The sequence below is a fragment of the Rhinolophus hipposideros genome (assembly GCF_964194185.1).
Source record: "Rhinolophus hipposideros genome assembly, chromosome: 15".
Lineage (NCBI taxonomy): Eukaryota > Metazoa > Chordata > Mammalia > Chiroptera > Rhinolophidae > Rhinolophus > Rhinolophus hipposideros.
The window spans coordinates 56774685-56796421 of record NC_138061.1 but is presented as its reverse complement, the minus strand read 5'-3'; the positions used below and the strand labels follow the sequence as shown (position 1 = coordinate 56796421).

At 38.1% G+C, this 21737-nt stretch overlaps 1 pseudogene across 1 annotated transcript; it reads left to right on the top strand.

Moving 5' to 3' along the window:
• The first annotated feature begins 18384 nt into the window (after positions 1–18384).
• LOC308508563 (cytochrome c oxidase subunit 7C, mitochondrial-like) lies at positions 18385–20929 on the top strand (annotated as a pseudogene). The gene is made up of 2 exons: positions 18385–18422; positions 20722–20929. The product of its transcript is annotated as a cytochrome c oxidase subunit 7C, mitochondrial-like (transcript).
• The last annotated feature ends 808 nt before the right edge of the window (positions 20930–21737 follow it).

The following is a 21737-nucleotide window of genomic DNA, read 5'->3' as shown; positions in this document are numbered from 1 at the left end:
TCCTGCATATCTGCATTATTCCCCCTGGCCTAGCGTGGCCCCTGGTGCCTACATCATGCCCTGCCTTACACACATGTACCACATCAACCCCCAGCCAGACCCCAGCAGTCCATCCTGGCAACTTCCTGGATACCTATTCCCTGACTGTTATTCAAATCATATCCCTATATTTGGTTTTTCTCAGGACACGCCATTCTCCTGAAATAAGACTTCCTGATACTCAACTTGAGCTGTTTTCTGTTGGTAGGCTTTGCCTGCCAACGAGACTTCCTCCAAGCACATCCAATTAGATCTATTCCCCTTTGGCTCACCTGAGCCCTGTGAAGCAGTTCTAGTTCTACATTTTAGCTCCTCTCCCTTTTCTCTGTCCTGCTTCAGTTTACCCAGCAATCAGGATATAAAGCAGCATACCACTTCTGGCGCAGACCTGGATCAAACTGCCTATTTGCCCCTTACTGCAAGCATTATAGGTAATCCTCAGACACGCTGTATCAGACCATAATTTCCTACCTTGTGTTCAGGCCACCGGATCTATAACCCACATACAGAAAGACTGCCTAATCAACAGAACAGTCAGGCCGAACAAGCTGGGTAAGTGGTACTGAGAAAAAATATTCTGCTCTTCCCAAGTAAAGGAAATCATCCTTACGGCAGTCTAATACAAGCTTCTCTATGCTCCCACGGAGCCCTACCTAGCCCCGTGCTCCTTCTCTTCTGAGTTCTAAAGTGTCCCACTTCTACCCTTTGAAATCCTAACCACCTCCAAGAACCCCCTGAAACAGGAACAAACCCAACCCATCCCTAGGTCCCTTAATCTCTGTGGTCAGGGCCAATTCCCCCAGGACCAGTGTCGGGCGGGGGACCCTGCTAGCTGCGCCATTTGTCGTGCAGGGTCTCAGCTCCCACTCCTCGCCCAAGAACGCAGGACACGGTAAGGCCAAAGAGGAACACCCATGGAGCCATAAGTAGGGGAGTAAAACCAATATATTCTCGCTGGAGGCTGGGCTGGAGACACAGGAAGCAGGATCTACATAATCAGCCTAACAGCAGTCCGCGCTTGCCAGCCACCATCTTCTTGCTAGCCCCCATTTCCCTTCCTGCTAGCGTAGCCACAGCAGTTATATTAGTGGCCAATGGCCTACGGGTTACAGCTGACGGCCAACGAGCCACAGCTGCTGGCCATCTGATCACAGTTGATGGCCATTTACTACCCGAGCCAACACCTTTCTATGTGAGGCCGAGAGCCTGGAAACTGTTTTTGGGGGGCTTTGTCCCCACAACCAGTCACCCTGATCCACTGGAGCTGGGTGCAGTTATTCTCTCACAGGTGGAATGGGCAGAGGAAAAACTATTCAGGTCTTTTGTCAAAACAGTCTGTTTCTAAAGATGCTGAGAGGATGGTAAATGGGATTTACTTAGTCCATAAAGATCCATAGATGCCTCTACCCGCCCCTGCCTCTGCATTCCTGAAGGCTCCATCTTTCATTCACTGGGGCCCCTGAATCAGCCCATTCCAGAGCTCAGCCTTTCTGAATGTATGATCTCTGGATCACCTGCATCAGGATCAGCTGAGGGAGTGTTAGCATGCAGATTCTCAGGTCCCAACCCACCCAGACTAATTTACTCTGGAGCTGGCCATCACACACCTGCATTATTAACAAGATCCCCACGTGATTCTGATGCACACTAAATGTTTAGAGCCATTTCCTAGTCCCTTCAGGGGGAACCGAAGCTGAGTATCAGGAAACGGGGGGTTATCACTAAGTTGTAATGTCAGTCACAAGCTAGGTTATGATTATTCATGGTTTAGACCCTGAGGAGCCTAGTAAAAAACAGTATGTCTTCCAAAGAAGTTTGAGAAACACTTTAAAATATTACTGCTGGGGTCCTACCTAGACTACAAAAGGGGACATACGCTGAGGTCAGCCATGTACATCTAGACCTTCGCCTGGATGTCTGTGCAGTGAGGGAGGAGACTCACAGAGGCTAACCAGAGCTTCCTGTGCAGTCAGAGTGCTCCCCTGAGTGAACAGGATGCTGTCGTTATGAAGTCACTCTATGCCCTTAGAGGAGCATGTAAACACATTTAAGGATAAGCCTTGACTCACAAATGTACACGGTGCTGAGTGAAGTGGCTTCTTCACTAAAGCTTGATCCGTGATTTGATTCAGAAACAATAAAGGTCTTAAAGAGTAATCATATTATAGTCCTTTGAGACAATTTCAGGGAACAAGAGATCTCTCAGATTTGCTGGAGGAAGTATCCTGTATTGAATTTACACTTTTAAGCCAACAACTTTGTCTATGCAGACCCTGGGGCGATACTAACGGCGATGCCTTTCGCCCTAGAGTCTGAGAGGTCTCAAACCTAACTGGGAACATTGGGGTCCAGTCTAGCCTGGAGAGACCAGTTTTCATATAATTTCAGGTAATTCTGGGACAGAAGAATATTTGCTATGTGGAATGAGAAACCAAGAGTTTGTTGTGGGTACCATCTAAAAGCCTGGAGCTCAGTCATTTTGCCTGCTGGCAGGAGGGGCCAGACTGCCTGAATGGTAATGTCACTAAGGGAATAAGATAGTCAAAACAGGAAATACTCCTCTCCAAAGGGGTAGGCAAGTCAAGGAGTCAGGTAGAGTTTATTCTGCTATAAAAGAATAAAAGGAAGCCTACATGATTAAATCATCTCTCTGGATTAAAGTGGTCCATGGAGAGAGATCTGAATGTTATATTAGTTGAGAAGCATAGACAATAAAGGTGAGAAATATCTGAGGGTCCCTTGGTCTATTTATAGAAGGCATTTTATAAGCCTCAAAAGCACAATATTTGCATTTCATTTATAGAAGCAGAATGGATGGCATTTCATGCATTGGAGACAATGCCCAATAAATATTTAATTAGAGTGCAGAAGGCCTAAAAAACAGCCCAAGAATTCTGAAAGTTAAAAGAAAGTTTGTTCTCTATCTGTATAGCAATAATTTAGCAACATTCCTGAAGCTAAATGTATAGCAAGAGTTAGGGATGGAATTAGGTAGAGAGACTAAGGTGGGATACAAGAGACAGGCTGAAGGAGGCAGATTTCTGTAACAGCAAATGCACCAGATGAAATAGAAATAATGTTTGTGTTGTATGTGTGTATGTGTGTGTGTGTGTGTGTATCTTAGAATAAATTTTTTGAGTGTCAAAGGGACCCACAAATTAAGTGTAGATAAGGGAAAAGCAAGAGAGACATATTAGTAAGAATCCCAAGTAATGTGAGCCACAGAGAAGGGAAAAGTGGATTAGTAATGTCATTTATTTACTCACAACAAAAACCAATAGTTATTGCATTCCTAGCATATGCTAGGCATAGGGCTTGGAGCTGGGTACATAGAAAAACAAACATTTGTTCATATATATATATATATATATATATATATATATATATATATATATATAACAACATCTATGTATAATCCCTGCTTTCATTGTATCGATAAAACCTATTTGAAAGTAAGTAATGAATTTAATATTTGCTTTCTAAATCCTGTTAATATTCAAATATTATTTCTGTTTCTTACTAATTATAAGTAGTCATAATTCGAACATTATTATTTATTATTATTTAAATCAGGGGTAGGCAACCTATGGTTCATGGGCCAAATCTGGCTTACCATCTCTATTTGCAGTTAACTGTCTTTGGACACAGCTACACCCAATAGTTTATACAAGGTCTGACAATTAAGTTCACGACCTATGTTGAAACGATATGGCTAACCTTTTTGGATATCAGAGGAATTATTCATTATGAATTTGTACCAACTGGGCAAACAGTTAACTAAGTTTACCATTTGGAAGTGCTGAAAAGGCTGCATGGAAAAGTTAGACAATCTGAATTTTTGCCAACCATTCATGGCTCTTGCATCACAACAATGCACCAACTGACACGGCACTGTCTGTGAGGGAGTTTTGAGCCAGTCAACAAATAACTGTATTGGAACACCCTCCCTACTCACCTGATCTGGTGCCCGATGACTTCTTTCTTTACCTGAAGATAAAAGAAATATTGAAAGGAAGACATTTTGTTGACATTCAAGACATCAAGGGTAATATGATAACAGCTCTGATGGCCATTCCAAAGAAAGAGTTCCAAAATTGCTTTGAAGGGTGGAATAGGCGCTGGCATCGGTGCATAACTTCCCAAGGGGAGGACTTCGAAGGTGACCATAGTGATATTCAGCAATGAGGTCTGTAGGACTTTTACTAGGATGAGTTCGCAAACTTAATTGTCATACCTCATATACGGTATATGGCTGTTTTTGTGAAACAATGGCAGTTGAATTATTGTAACAGAGGCCTGAAAAATCTAATAAATTTACTATCTGTCCATTAACAGAGAAAGTATACCTGTCCCTTGTCTAAATCACTATCACTGATATGTCTACAAGTAAACCTGATGGCACATCTCAGAGTCAGGACAGGCTCTTTTCCCTTACGTTCTGCCCAGGTTTCAGCTTTTCTTTCTCCTGCAGACTACTTTATGTGTTACTTTCATCTCCCTCTAGCCCAGACTACAAAGTGGTACACAATTACACCCATTTCTGGGGAGGGCGAAAGTCATTTTCTTTTTAAATATTTTAAGGTCAATACCAAGAGAAAATATACAGGAAATAGAAAAAGTAACAGAATGAAAAGTTACATTTAAGACAATCTATATCTTCTTCAAATAACATATATTTAGGTTTGTAGTAATATGAAATGTCAATAGAACCTTCTGGATTTCATAGCTCTGAGAAAACGGAATCTGAACTGTCTTGGATCTCTACTAAAATATTCACAGGAATGGAGAAATTATGAAATGGTCAACAGCCCAAAACTGAGGGAACAATCCTACTCACGTGTGAAAAAATGTTAAAAATAATTGTCCAAGATAAAACAAGTAGAACCATAACTACAGCAAAAACTAAGGAAACAACTGCCTTTAAAAAAAAAAAAATGTGAAGCTAAGTCACTGAGAATAAACAGATACTATTGAACTTGGAAGGATTATATTTTGTGGTGTGGGAGACCATGGAAAAGCAGGTTCACTTCCCTGGCATGTTCTTGTATTACTGAGAATCTATTATTGAAAAATAGAGTTGATGTCTATGGGCATCACAAGTGACTCTGGCACCTGCACCAAAAGATGCTAGGGTGTAGTATAATTTGTTCTTCAAAAGGAAGAAGAGAATAGGGAAATGATTCCGTGTGATAAAAAAGAAGAACTAGTGCCAGAAACATATAATATTTCTGGAATGGAGGCAGGACAAAATGAAATCTGGATGTAGAAAATTGGACCCTTAGCAGTAACTTCAATAAACATACAGAATAAACTGTACCAAGATAATGATTCCCCTACTGGGCCTGCATTGAGCCCCAACTCATTCATCACTCCACTGAGAAAGCTGAATCAGAACCACAATGACGGGAACTAGAACACATCATAGTTGATAATGAAGGAAAAACAACAGAATTTAAAACAAACGAACAAACAAACAAAAAACAATACGTCTCACTTTGTTTAAAGAAAAAGAAAGGGTGGCCAGTTTGCTCCGTGGTTACAGCATGGTATTCATAACAGCAAGGTCACCAGTTCAATTCCCACATGGGCCAATGAGCTGTGCCCTCTACAACTAAATTAAAAACAGCGACTTGACCTGGAGCTGAGCTGCGACCCCCACAACTAGATTGAAAGCAATGACTTGACATGGAATTGATGGGTCCCAGAAAAACACACTGTTCCCCAATGTTCCCCAATAAAAGAAAAGAAAACAAAACAAAAAGAAAAATATTAACAAGAATTTATGGAAAGATTATTGGGGAAGAGTCACCATAAGAAAGAAAATAAGAAGAGTCACCAAAGGAAGAAAATACAACACAAAAGAAGAAGAAATTTCTAAAGAGATTTAAACTAGACATATGTTCTAGTTTGTATATATATTCTTGTCAACTGTGGAAAGAAAACATGAATCTGGTAAATCAGCAGATTCATGAAAAGAGAATTAAAAGGTAAGCAGAGAAGAGAACTAACTGTAATTTTTTAAATGTAAAGAATTTAAAATGAAATGACAGAACTAAAACCTTCATTAAGAAAAGGTAAGAGTGTGACTGGCACAGCAGAATATATCAGCTCACAGGTTAGAGCACACACTTGAGAGCATCTTCCATAATTAGGGTTGAAATTTAAATGTCATGCTTGCCTGGTGGAAGCCCTTGGGTCACGGGTGCCTTGAAGAGAGAGGGGTGGTTTTGCTCTGTGACCTGTGGGTCAAGTCAGCCTGCTCTGTCTGGAAGAGAGCAGGAGGTCAAGCTCAGTATGTGCGGGCCTTGGAGATCAGTGCTGCAGTGGAGGATGCTTTCAGGAAAGCACATTTCTGTTCTCTAGAATCAGAGATAAGGTGAACATTCTGTACATACAAGGCATACCCTGTGGACGATTTTGTCCTCTAGCCTATATTGACTTTGTCAAGATAGCCTAAATATCCTGTTATCAGATTTTTTTCAATAGATTATAATACTTCAGCAATTGAGGATACTTTTCTGCCACAGATTTTGGCTCTTAAATCACTTAAATAGCGACACTAGCTGAAAAAGTATACCTCCATAAATAAAGATCTGGGCAATCCCCTCATGTCTCTCCTGCAGGTTTAGCTAAAGGATGATCAGAAAGGAGGTTGTGGGAGTGGGGAAGTGGAGAGAAGAGAACCTGATAATTAAAAGTACTTATTTTTCATATTCAAGAAAAAAAAAAGACTGTTCACTGGCCAAAGTCCTAAATCATAAACAAGTAGTAACCACTATTAGAGTTAACTTCTGAGAAGTGCATATGCTCTAAAATCAACCAATCAGCCACAGCCTCACTCCAGGAACTAGTCTGTGAAAGTTAGCCAATCAGAGACAGGTCTACCCTTGTAGAGAGCAGCCAATCACCAATTGCCTAAATCCACCAGTGGCCATAATCCTAAAAGTCAGCCTATCAACAATAGCCTTAATCCAAACCACACCAACACAAGTGAGAAAAACTTCAACCTCTAAACACTCCTGCTTCTGAAAATCCACCAATCCCGGAACACCAGACTTCCCAAAATCTTATAGGAAATCAGCTCTTGCTTTGTTTAGGAAGATTATGCCTACCAAGTACAGCTCTCACTTGAAGATAGTAGGGAAGTTCACCTTGTTTTGCATCAACTATAGAACTTATTGTTTGTTCACAAATTCTCAATCCTTTAATCATTACCCTTATTTACTGTTTAGATATAAATTTGGATTTATGAGTGACAGACATACTGAAGAAGTGAGATTAGCAATCTTTTAAATTATCAGGTGGTTGCTATTAACTGTTCTTTGTGTATATTTGAACTTCCAAATGCCAAAACACAGGTGTAAATTTTGTGATAAATTTTCTGAACAAAGGATATTTATTAAATGAGGAAAATGTCTTTTGATGGCTCTTTGAACAGTATACAACTGTTATTAAGTATGGAAAACTGAAAGTCAGATATAAACCAGCATGTACTAACATCTAAATATAAGAGATATGTGATTTCGTCAACTACTTCCAAAGGAAGTGATAAAATAACTGATTTTTTTATTAAAAGAAATTAAGAAGAGAAAATAATCACAGCAGAAATTGTAATGGCTTCCCATGCTGTACATGATCATCAGTCTTTCAGCTCAAATGACTATTTGAACATACTGCTACCATAAGTATTTTGGGATTCCAAAATTGCAAGTACATTTTCAAGTGCCAAGACAAATTCTACTGCAACAATAAAAAATGTAATAGCTCCATTCACTAGTACAGAAACTATCTAAATATTTCAACTTTTTTTTAATGACATAGCTATAATTGCAAATAATCACAATGCACAAAAATTTTTCCATTGCTTATGCAATATTTTTCTCAAGAAAAGAGCTAACTTATGAGGCTACTGAAAGTAAAATCCCTTCCACTTGAGATTTCAAAAACAAAAGCATATATTTGTAGAAAACTCTCTTAGTTAATTAGGAGTTAATCTTTTTAAATTATACTGTTTTGATGAAAATAATACAATACAACTGTTAGCCTAAAAATGCAAATAATTTTATTCAAAGTTAAAGTTAGGCATGAATGATTCTTTCCATACACTGCAAACTGTTATTCAAACCACATCTGTATCCTTTTTATTGACATTGAAGTAGTATTCATAAAATTGTTCTCTTACTTCAACACTGTTCCAACTGAACAATTAAAGAATTTTTAGATTTTGTTTGCATTCAGTATTCTTAAGTTCTCTCACATTCAAAACTCTGTTGGCTCTCTTTAACAAATGTTGAGGATTGCCAGTCAAGATGGTGGAGTATGTCAATGTTGTGTTTGATTCCTGTCACAACAACCTCAAAATTGCAGCTAAACTATAGAACAACCGTCACTGAGAATCACCTGAAATCTAGCTGAACCGAAGCCCTACAACTAAGAACATACGGAAGAAACCACCTCAAGACTGGAAGGAGGGGCAGAGATGCTGAATGGACTTGTTCTAAACTTGAGTGTGAGCATTAAAAATTAGGAGGGGTATGTCAGCCGTGGAGGACCCCCAGAGGAACAAGGGGTCCCAGTCCTACACCATGCTTACAGCCTAGGGTTCCAGTGCCAGGGAGAGAAGTCCCCACAACTTCTGGCTATGAAAACCAGGGGAGATTGTGGCTGAGTGAAATGAGAGTCACAGCAGTCTCAGGTATTTTCTTAAAGGGTCTGTGATCCAGCACTGGATCAGCAGCTCAAAAGACACCAGGGACATATGGGGAAGAACTGAATTGGCTGGCTTCAAAGCAAGGCCTGGAGGGGCAGCTTTCTACTGGATAAAGGAGCCATTGCTTCTTTGTTGAGTCCCTCCCTCCCAGTGTGCAGACAGAAGAAGCAACTATATCTGCGTCTCCATCAACTTAGCAAACAGCTTTGGTTGTCCCACTCTAGTGATTCCCTTGGACCCTGCCCATCCAACCTTCAGGCACACCCAAGCCTCTTCCAGGGGCTTTCCCAAACAAATGGCCTGTTTTGACTCATGCTGCAGACTTTCCTAAAAGTTTTCAAAAGTTCACATAGCCCCAAAAAGCAGCATCTGGCTTTGGCATGTCTGTACCTCTGGCTGAGCAGCCCTAAGCCCAGCACTAGCAATAACTGGCCTCATTTTATGCCTTGGTCTCTTCAAGCAGCTCCAAACACAGAATGCTTTGTGGCTCATGCTAGTTGGCCCAGGGCAGGTAGAGGCTGCAGCTGAACTTGGTCTATGGCAAGGCCCCTCCCAGGAGGCCCTGGGCTGGCATACACAGTGGCCACCTTCAGACCAAAGCAGATCATCACCTGGACACCTAAAGGAAGAAAAATCCAAAGGGCAGACTGGGCAGGCACCAGAGACCTGATCAAATGAATCTTGCTCTGCAGGTCAGCCTTTGTACAACAGCTCCTCCACTATAGTCATGGCCAGTCCTCACAACCAATCAGACTGAGGGTCAATCCAAGGCTCAACTGCAATAGGATAGCACACACAACCCACATGCCAGTGGGTTATGCCAGTGGGCCCCACAGGACACCTACTACATATGGCCACTCTACTAAAACCAGGAGACATAGCAGCCCTATATAATATATATATATACACAAACACAGGGAGGCAGCCAAAATGGGAAGACAAAAGAAATATGTCACAAATGATAAAACAAAACAAACAAACAAACAAAAAAAAAAAAACTAAACAAAATGGAGACAAGCAATATACCAGATGCAGAGTTGAAAACATTAGTTACAAAAATGCTCAATGATCTCAGGGAGAATGTAAACAGAGATAGGAAACATAAAAATGGAGATAGAAAACAAAAAAGAACCAGTCAGAAATAAAGAATACAATAACTGAAATGAAGAATACATTATAGGGAATCAACAGTAGATTAGATGAAGCAGAGGATCAAATGAGTGATTTAGGAGATAAGATAGCAGAAAATACCCAATCAGAACAGAAAACAAAAAAAGGATCATACAAGGGGCCGCTGGGACAACATCAAGCATAACAACATTCACATCATAGGGGTACCAGAAGAAAGAGCAAGGAATTGAAAACCTAATTGAAGAAATAATAGAAAACTTCCCTAACCTGGCTAAGAAAATAGGCACACAAACTCAGGAAGCACAGAGAGTTCCAAACAAGAGGAACCCAAAGAGTCCTGCACCAAGACATACCATAATTAAAATGCTAAATGTTAAAGACAAAGAAACAATTCTCAAAGCAGCAAAAGAAAAGTTAGTTACCTACAAGGGAGCTTGCATAAGATGGTCAGCTGATTTATCAACAGAAATTTTGCAGGCCAGAAGGGACTGGTGCAAAATTCTCAAAATGGTGAAAAGCAAGGACCTACAACCAATATTACTCTATTACTCTATTACTCTATTACTTACTCTATTACCAATATTACTCTATTACTCAATATTACTCTGTAACCAATATTACAACCAATATTACTCTACCCAGCAAAGCTGTCATTTAGAATTGAAAAATAGGTAAAGAGCTTCCCAGATAAGAAAAAGCTGAAGGCGTTCATTACCACTAAACCACTATCACAAGGAATCTTAGAGGGACTTCTTTAAGATGAAAAAGAAAAAGATAAAAAATATGGATAATAAAATATCAATAACTACATATCTATCAACAATTACTTTAAATGTAAGTGGATTAAATGCTCCAATCAAAAGACGTGGGGTAGCTGAATGGATAGAAAAACAAATCTCTTACATATGTTATTTATGAGACTCACTTCAGATCAAAAGACACATACAGACTGAAAGTAAAGGGATGGGAAAAAATTTCATGAAAATGGAAACAACAAAAAAATAGTTGGGGTAGCAATACATGTACCAGACAAAATAGACTTTAAAACAAAGGCTATTACAAGAGACAAAGAAGGACCCAATAATCCCACTTCTGGGTATTTATCCAAAGAAACCCAAAATGCTACTTCAAGGGTGTGTGGGCAAACATTTGTTCATGTTTACAACAGCCGAGATGTGAGGGAACCTGGGTGTCGAATGGATAACCTGGGTGTGGTACATATATTCGATGGATTATTGTTTGGTCCTGGGGGGAATGTGTTCTTGCCATCTGTGGCAGCATGGATGGACCTGAAGGGTATTTTGCTGAGTAGAGTATGTAAGACAGAAAGACAGATGCAATGTGATTTCACTTATGTGTGGAATCAAAGAAAAAAATAAACAAACAAAACAGAAACAAACTCATAGATACAGAGAACATTTTGATGGTTGCCAGATGGGAGGGGCATTAGAAGGATGGGTGGAAAAGCGGAGGGAGTAAGAAGTATATATTTGTAATTACAAAATAGTTATGGGGATATAAACTAAAGCATAGGGAATATAGTCCATAATATGGTGATATCTATGTATAGTGCCAGGTGGCTACTAGACTAGTCAAGGGGATGACTTCTTAAATTATATAAATATATAACCACAATGCTGTACACCTGAAATTAACATAAATTTCCAGGTATAAAACAAATACATCATGAGAATGTAATGTACAGCATAGAGAATATAGTCAATAATATTGTAATAGTGTAGTATGGTGTCCGATGGTTGCTGGACTTATCATGGTGATCACTTATTTAGGTATATAAAAGTTGAATAACTATTGTGCACACCTGTAACTAATATAATATTGTATGTTAGCTATATTTTAATAAAAGTCTTTTTTAAAATGCAGTTGAGACACTCCTCAGTTTACTTTGAAGCACTGAAATCATATTTTCATTCTGGTGGCCCAAAAGTTCTTGTTGACTTTTTAAATAATTCGTTGAACGAAGTCTACTTATTTCTTGAACATAGTTTTCAATATCTCTTTAGCAAAAAGATTATGCAAATTTATAGAAGAGCAGTGTTTTGAATACTTCATTGTTTAAAGGAACAGACTGAATGACTTGAAAGAACTTTTGAAAAATTTATCCCTTTAAATATCAAGGTTGTTCTTACCAGGCATGATATTACTCATGAACAAGAAAAGAAATTCTGATTTGAAGAGGATAATTATTACAGCATTTGCCATGACTGTCTTTTCAAATGGATTTTATCTCTTGAAAATTTAAGTATTTTACAATTTAAGTATTTTCCAGCATGGGAACAAGTGGACTCACCATTTCTAGTACTCAAGAATAAGGGAATAAAAGTTGGAAATATTGTTATAGTTTCACTATTGTTATTAGTGAAAAATACGAGACCAGAAGTGATGCGTGACATGGAGCCTTTCTATTGTGATCACAAAATATCATGAATGCCGCTGCAGAGTGCCATCCAATGGAAAGGCAGGGATCTTCAATATAGGAAGTGGCATGTTGAACCTTAGTAACAGTGTGTCCCAAGTTTCATCTTGTTCAGTGCAGTCAATCAGGTGTGAGCTATAGTTGAGAAAAGGTGTGTTTAAAGTGTGCCATAAAGCATCCTCCAACATGACAACACTCCATGTCACATATCGCTTCTGATATACAGCAATTTCTGTCAAATAAAAACATTATGGTGTGTCCTCATCCACCTTATTCACTGCATCTGACACGAAAAGACTTCTGGCTCTTCCCCAAAGTCAAAATGATTCAGAACATCGAGGCAGCCATGACACAGCAACTAAAGATACTCAAGAAAGGGGGCTTTCCATAACTGCTTCAGAAAGTGGCAAGAACAATGGGATAAGTGTGTTCGAAGCAAGGGTGAGTGTTTTGAGGGGGATTAATGGCAATGTGTCTTTTACTATAATAAAATTTTTTAAAAATTTAAACATTCACCATATTGTTTCATCACAAATCACATTTTCTCATTAATGAATGTTGAGTGGACAAAAGAATAAAATAAACTACATATGATTACTATAAAAGGTATGTTACAATGTAAATGAAACATAGAATATAATTGCAGGAATTTTATCTGCAAATTAGGTAACTTAAGGAGAGTCAGAACATCACAAAAATATAAGTAAAGAAAGTATTATTATAATACAAATGTGATATATAGATAATGTATTACAGAATTGTACACCTGAAAGCTATGTAACTTTATTAACCATTGTCACCCCAATAAATGTTAATATAAAAAAGAATGATATAATTTATATATTTATAATTATTCTAGATGAACAATTAACAATTTCTAATTTAAATATCACCAAGTAATGTTTTGATTTTATCTTGATGTGCACATGCATAAACATCAGAAATGATTCAAATTTAACTGACATCCTTCATTTTTATTTACTAAATCTAGTAACCCTAATTAGATAGCTAGGTTTGCCTCATTTGTCCAGGGTTGAGAGAGCTGCCTCTGTGATATTTTCAGGAATATGCACAGTTTAGCCATGAAACATGGGGTTCTCAGAAAAGCCCTCTCCTACAGATGCCAATGTTCCAACAGTTGATCTAGCCAGATTAGCCTAAAAGGATGACAGAAAGTTTCCTCCTTTTGGAGTTTGCATTAATATTCCTATGTTACAGATGAGAAAATTGAGGCTTAGGCAAGTAAGGTCATTCTCAGTAAAAAGTAGATCCTGTGCTGTGATGGAATAGGTAACACATATGCACCTAACAACAGAACAAGAATGCGTGAGGCAAAAACTGACAAAGTTAAAGGGTTAAATAGGCAATTCAATAATAATGGCTGAAGATTTCAAGATCCCATTTTCAATAAGGGGTGGAGTAGACAAAAGTTCAACAACGAAAGGGGACCTAAACAAAACTGTAAAGCAACTAAACCTAATAGATGTCTACAAAACACCTGACTCAATGACAGCTAAATATATATTCTTCAAAGGTACACATAGAATGTTCTTTCTCCAGGATAGCCCATATGCTAACCCATAAAGCAAGCATTAATAAATTTGAAAAAAATGGAAAACATATGCAGTATGTCCTTTGACAATAATGGAATGAAACTGGAAAAGAATAACAGAAGGAAATTTGAGAATTTCATATATAGTAACATAAAAAACTCCCAACCAATTGGTCAAGAAAAAATTCAAAAGGAAAGTTAGAAATTACTTTGATGTTCATAAAAACAAAGACACAACATACCGAAACTTATTGGCTGTAACTAAAGCAAAAATTAGACGAAACTTTATAACTGTAAATTCCTGTATTAAAAAAAGGATGATTGTAAATCAATAACCTAACTTTCCAATTTAAGACACTGAGAAGAGAAAAGCAAACTAAATCTAAAGCAAGCAGAAGGAAGAAAATAATATTAGAGTGGAACTTAATGAAATAGAGTATAGAGAAAACAATATAAAAAAATTTGAAGAGCAAAAGTAAGTAATTTGAAAAGATCTAAAACAAAATAAACTTTTAGCTAGACTGACAAATTTTTTTAGAAAAGCTAGAATAGTCAAATTTCTAAAATTAGAAATGGAAAGGGAGACATTGCTACGGACCATTCAAAAATAAAGAGGAGTATGAGGGAATACTATGCACAATTGTATGTCAATAGATTAGATAATTTAGATGAACTATATAAATTTCTGGAAAGATACAAACTACAAAAACTGAGTGAACAAAATAGAGAATATTGACAGACCTAGTACAAGTAGAGATTAAATTACTATTCAAAAACAACCAACTAAGAAAAACCCAGGCCCAGATGATTTCACTGGTGAGTTCTGCATACATGGAAAAAAGAATTAATACCAATTTTTCACAAACTCTTCCAAAAAGGAGTTCCATGAGGCCAGTATTACTCTGATACAAAAACCAGATAAAAATATCCCAATAAAGAAAAGTACAGGCTAGTAACTATTATGAATATAGACACAAAAACAATCAATAAAATACCAGTAAGGCAAATTCAGCAACACACACACACACACACACACACACACACACACACAAAGTTATGCACCATGACCAAATGAATTCATTCCAAATAAAATCAGGAATGAGCTTTGTTTAACATTCAGAGATCAATTGATGTAGTATTCCATATCAGTAGATTTAGAACAAAAACCACGTAATTATCTCATTGATATAGAAAAAGCATTTGATTAATTCCAGCATACTTTAATGATTTTAAAAAAATGGTTGGCTCAGTGGTTAGAACACGGTGCTCATAGCACCAAGGTCATCAGTTCAAGTCCCACATGGGCCAGTGAGCTGCACCCTCGACAAGTAGATTGAAAACAACAACTTGACTTAGAGCTGAGCTGTGCCTTCCACAACTAGATTGAAAAAAAATGACTTCACATCCTGGAAAAACACACTGTTCCCCAATATTCCCCAATAAAAATAAATAAAACACTCAGCAACTAGCAATAGAAGAGAATTGTCTCACCCTCATAAAGAGCACCCATGAACAACCCATAGTTAACACCATATTTGATGGTGAAAAACTGAATAGTTTCCCCCAAATTAGAAAAATATAAGGATGTATGCTTTTGACACATTTATACAACATTGTACTTAAGGTTCTACTCAGGGCAATTAAGAAAAAAAAATAAGTAAATGACATGCAGTTTGGAAAAAAGTAGAATTATCTCTCTTCGCAGGTGACATGTTCTTGAATATAGAAAATCCTAAGGAATCCGCTAAAACATAATTAGAACTAAAAAATCAAGATCAGCAATGTTGCAGACTACAAGATCGATATATTAAAATCAACTGTGTTTCTATACCCTAACAATGAACTGAAATTCTGAAAAGGAAATTAAGAAAACAATTACAATTACAATGCTTCAAAAAAAAATACTTAGGAATAAATGTAACAAAAAAGTTCAAGACTTATACTCTGAAAACAACAAAATATTGTTGGAAGAAATTTTAAAAGGCCTAAATAAGTGAAAAGACATCTCAATTTCTAGGATTGGAAAACAATAGTTAGGATGGTAATATTCCTTAAGCTAGTATCTTTGCACAAACTGAAAAGCTTATCCTAAAATTCATATGGAAATGCAAGGGACCCAGAATAGCCATAACAATCTTGAAAAAGAATAAAGTTTGAATACTATACTTCCTAATATCAAAACTTACTAGAACTATAATAATCAAGACATAAGGATCGACATATAGATCAATGATATGAAATTGAAAATCAAGTGAGGGAACAAATTAAATTTACAGTCAATTGATTTTCAACAAGTCTGACAAAATAATTCATCAGGGAAATACTACTCTTTACAACAAAGAATGCTGGACCAATGTATATCCACAGGCAAAAGAATAAATTTTGACCCCTACCTCATAACCATGTACAAAAGTTAACTCAAAATGAGTGCTAGACCTAAATATAAGAGCTAAAATTATAAAACTGTTAGAATAAAACATAGGTGTAAATCTTCATGAACTGGGATCTGACAATAAATCCTTAGATATGACACCAAAAGCACAGACAACCAAAAAAAAAGATAAATTGGAGTTCACAAAATTAAAAACTTTTGTACTTCAAAGGACACCATAAAGAAAGGAAAAGAAAAAAAAAACGCACAGAATATTTGCAAACACAATATCTGATAGGGGACTTGCACCTACAGTATATAGAGAATGCTTACAAGTCAATAATACAAAGACAACCAATTGAAAGAATCTGCTTCCATCACCATATAGTTGATCCCTTTTACCCTCCTCTACACACAATGTGATATATAGATGATGTATTACAGAATTGTACACCTGAAACCTATGTAACTTTACTAACCATTGTCACCCCAATAAACATTAATTAAATAAAAAAGAAAGAATATGAATAGACATTTCTCCAGGGAGATATACAAATGGTCAATAAACACATGAAAAGATTTTCAACATCGTTAATCTTCAGGGATGTGCCAATCAAAACCACAATGAGATATCAATGTACAACCACTTGGATGGATAGAATCAAAAAGTCAGATAATAACAAGTGTCAAAGAGGAGTTGGAGAAATTAGACCCCTCATACATTGCTGGTGGGAATGTAAAATGGTTCAGCCAATTTGGAAAACAGCCTTGTATCTCATCAAAAGTTAAACATAAATTTTCTGTATGGCCCAGCAATTCTACTCCTCGGTATACAAGCAAAAAGAATAAAAATGCATGTCCACCCAAAAACTTGTACACAAAATATTCATAAAAGCAAAGAACCCAAATTTATCTTATGGATGGGTAAATAAAGTATGGCATATTTATACAATAGAATATTATTTAGGAATAAAAACTTAATGAAACACTGATACGTGCTACAACATGAATGAACCATGAAGCCATTATGTTACGTGGAAAAAGCCAATAACAAAGGATCACATATTCTATGATTCACTTTATATGAAATTTTCAAGCAAATCTATAGAGACAAAGAGTAAAACAGTGGTTTCCTAGAGCTGTTAGAGATATGGTTGCTGGGGCAGGGAAGGTATTGGTTAAAGTGTCCAGGGTTTCTTTGGGGGGTAAAGAAAATGTTCTAAAATTCGTTGTGGAGATGGTTGCACAATTCTGTGGATATACTAAAAAGTTTTCTGAATTGTACACTTTACATAAGTGTATTGTACGGTATTGTATTTTATCTTCATAAAGCTCTTGCAAAACAAATAGTAGTGTGACAGATACTGCCTTTGAAAGAAATGTCAGGATGTTGCCCCCTCCAAACAGTCCCTGAAAGTGACTGTTTCTCTAAAGTAATTGTTCCCAGGTGTTCAGGCTCTTTAGTTTCCTTTCATATATATATATATAATAAAGTTAATTTCCTTCTAATTAAAAAAAATTTTTTCCAATATTTCAATTACCAGCTTCTTTATTTCAAACTATGCACATTCTCTGGGAGCAGCAGCTGCCCTGGGCTTCCTGGCCTTGCTCTAGACTACTTAAGATCCCCTCTGAAAGAGTAGAGGTTCCCGCTCCTCACCTCCAGGGCTCTGCTCTCTCCAGCCCTCCTGACATAACCACAATGCCCACTTTCCTCCTCCTGACAGGAGATGGTTGTGGTGGATTAGGGACTACATTTGTCCAACCCATAGAACTCATACATAACACAAAGAGTGAACCGCATTTTAAACCCTGGACTACTGTAGTTTAATCATGTATTATTTTGGGTTTATTAATTATAACAAATATACCACCACAATGATGTTAATAATAAAGCAAGCTAATGAAGGATGCGGTGGGGTATGGAACTCTATGTACTATCTACTCAATTATTCTGTAAATCTAAAAGTGTACTAAAAAAACAAAATTTTTAATTAATTATTTTGGAAAAATAATTACCTGGCAAGTCATCTTTAAAGGCGTCCTGACTGAGCCAGGCTCGACTGAAAATGCAGTTCACAATTGTCAGAAGAGTCAGTGGAATGAGAGAACACTGTCAAGAGAAAGACACAGACTTTCTCGGGATGGTATCTGTCAAGTCAGATCAAGACCTGCAACAGGCGTAAGATCATTTTGAAGCAAATGACAAGATGAAATATTAGGATAAAGAGCTGGAGACCTGCTCAAAGGGAGTCAAAGTCCTTGGAGAAGGCTGGAAAGAAACTTCTCTTCATCTCAGAGCCAGATTCTGTGCCTTGACTGACACTCATGTCCATTACTTGAGAGTGCAGGAGGCTGAATGAAACCATCATCTGCAGACAGAATGTGCAGGCCTGAGATGAAGAATAGCAGAAACAGAGATGGAACCAGAGCTTCTAGAAGCAGATCCACATGCACCTGATGACCCAGGCTGAGCATTTGTCAGGGAGCATTTACTCCCCAAGCCCTAAGCATGAGGTGCAGCTTGCTCTGAGATGGGAGGACCTCACTTCCCTCCTCTATACCTCCTCCCTTGGCTGCCAGGCTTTGTCCCTCCTTCCCCCCATCCCCAAATCCTGTGTTTCCAGTGAATCCAAATGGGGAGTTCATAGCAAGAACATGTCCATTCCTGCTCCTTCCTTTAGGGTTTCTTTGTGAATGCCCCCCACAAGCTGGCTTCCCACCTAGGGGCAGCTCCCTGCTCCTGGTTTAATATCTCTCCTTGCATTTTTTGCCCTTGTACTGTTTTTTTTCTTTCCAAGTCAAAGTATTTCTCTGTTCATTCACTTTTTTATGTATTCAATAATGTTAATTATGGCCCACTGTGTACAAAGTTATGTGAAAGATGCAGGGATTCCCTGGGAACCACAACTCTATTCAAAACTCCTCCCTGTCTTCTGTCCCAAACTCCTACCTGGTCAGACCTTTGGGTCCAGGGGCAGGCCTTGAGGACAGGTGATGCTTGTGCAACACCTCTGCTCCTGGTATGGACCAGATGGGCTCCTCAGTCTTCACTGTCTGCAGGATTTGTAGAGTGAGGTTGGGGAATTAATGGAGCTTGACCTCAGAATAACCCAACTGCCCCAGGGAGAAGCCCACACCCACCGTCAAGGCCAAGGAAATAAATGACACCCTTATCTACCAAACAGATGATGACCCAACTGTTTCCATAGTCTGGTTTGGGCCATGAATCATCATCACCTTCTTTCTACACCCTGCCCACTGGGTCCTCTCAGGATGAAACAGATCCCTGAGCTTAGAGTCAAAGACAGGGATCTCAAAGCATGAGTCCTGAGCCCAGGACCCCAAGACAAAAGACAGAAACAGATCCCAGTCTATAAGGCAGGGGACAATCCAGAACACAAAGACCCAAATCCCCATGTAGAGTCTCAGGCACAGCCCAGTGAGCAAATCTTGCAAAACTGAGACAAGAATGAGAAGACCAGCTAAAATCCAAGCCCTGCCACCCAGAACAGCCCCAGGGATAAAGCTCAGGAAAACTTCATATGGATGCAGGAAATGCATACCTCATTGTACATGCTTCAAGGTTGTATAGACTGAGTTCTCCGTCATCCAAGAACAACGATGCTTCTGAGCAGCTGCAGCATGGACATCCAAAGATATGCCTCCCATCCACTCAGCATTAATGTGATAGGGGCTTCCTGTACCACTGCTTTTTGTTTGAAGACAAACAAAAATAACAGAATAAAATGGAACAAATATAGAGGTTTGAGCAAAACACTATGACCCAAGAATTCAATAGCCAACCATACTATACTCTGGTTACTTTTAAGACAAGAATACGCTTTTATATCTCAAAGGGGACATAAACATTCTACTGGTATTCCTCCCTTTACAAAGTTATACTGAGAGATAAATTGAAATAGAAGTACACATAGGTGAGAGTTCTAGGCATAAAAGAACTAGAACGCACAGGGAAAGAAGGGAAACATACATTTTAGGGTAAAAGTAGCTATAATGAAAAATAATGGCTTTGCCAAATAATTAGTGAGTAGAAGGAACAAAAAATGGAACATTACAAAAAGCATATAAATTTAATAATAATAAACTGGGTCTAAAATCACCAAATCACTGAGAGGAAGTGAAGATAAATTCGGAGAAAGTAAAATGAAAAACAGGAACACATGAAAATAAAAGGACCAAAAATAAAATAAAGGGAGAGAGAAAAAAATGCATAATGGATAGAAACAACACTAAAGAAACAACCTCTAATAAAAAAATAGGGTCATAAACCTAGCATTTGCTCTCCTCCATCAACCAATTTAAAATATTCCAACAATAGAAACAGGGAACATGCTGGAACTCAGAGGACCCTTTTAAATACTTAAAACTTCAAGAAGTAAGCAGACAAGTCCTGAGAAAGGGAGAACTTGGTGAGGAACCCCCATTCCCTCTGTTTTAGGTCTCTGCGCCTTTTGCAGGCCTCCCAACAGCGCTATTTTGGGACAGAGCATCCGGAGATTCACAACCTCTGTGGTCCATAGAAGCCACTATGAGGAGGGCCCAGGGAAGAATTTGCCATTTTCGGTGGAAAACAAGTGGCGGTTGCTAGTTATGATGACTCCGTAATTTGGATCTGGATTCGCCGCATCTTTCTTTATAGTAAGACACCAACTGCTAAAAAAATAAGGATGTTTTACTTAATCCATGAAACAGATATGAAGAGGAGCATTTTAAGAGGTGCAGTCACTTTGAAAAATGGATCAAACTGTTGAGCTCAACATACTAGAAACGTTTGTAAATAAACGTATGGCATGAATCCTTAATGCCTCCTCTCTGAAATACAAAATGTGACAATTGAGAGAGAAAAAAAGAAGTAAGCAGACATAGAAGTATATTTTAAAAGCATCATTGAAATAAAAATACAGGTTACCAAACAGATTGAATAATGACAAATACTCCACTGTCATGTAGGGTGTACCAGGTACTGCTCTAAAAGCTTTACATTTTTAGTTTACTTAATCGTCCCAACAACCCCGGAAGTACTATGTTTTTCTTCAGGACACAGGTGGGGAAAACGAGGCATTAGGGAATTAACTTACCTATGGTCATACAATTCTAAATGCCAGAAATAGTGGTTAAACCCTAATACTTTGATTCCAGAGCCAGCTGGGGCTATTTCTTCTCATTATCACAGTAGAGTTTTAAAAGTAAACTCACTTGGGCAGCCAGATGGCTCAGTTGGTTAGAGCACGGAGCTCTGAACAACGTTCAACGCTCTGAACAGCGTTGCCAATTTGATTCCTACGTGGGCCAGTCAGCTGCGCCCTGCCCCACCCCACCCCCAACTAGATTGAAGAAACTGACTTGGAGCTGATGGGCCCTGGAGAAACACACTGTTGCCCGATGAAACTGCCAAATCCTGCTGAAGGAGCTCGTTTTGGTGCTAGTTGTGCTTGCTTTGGTGGTGCTCGCTTTTTATTTCCCCAAATTAAAA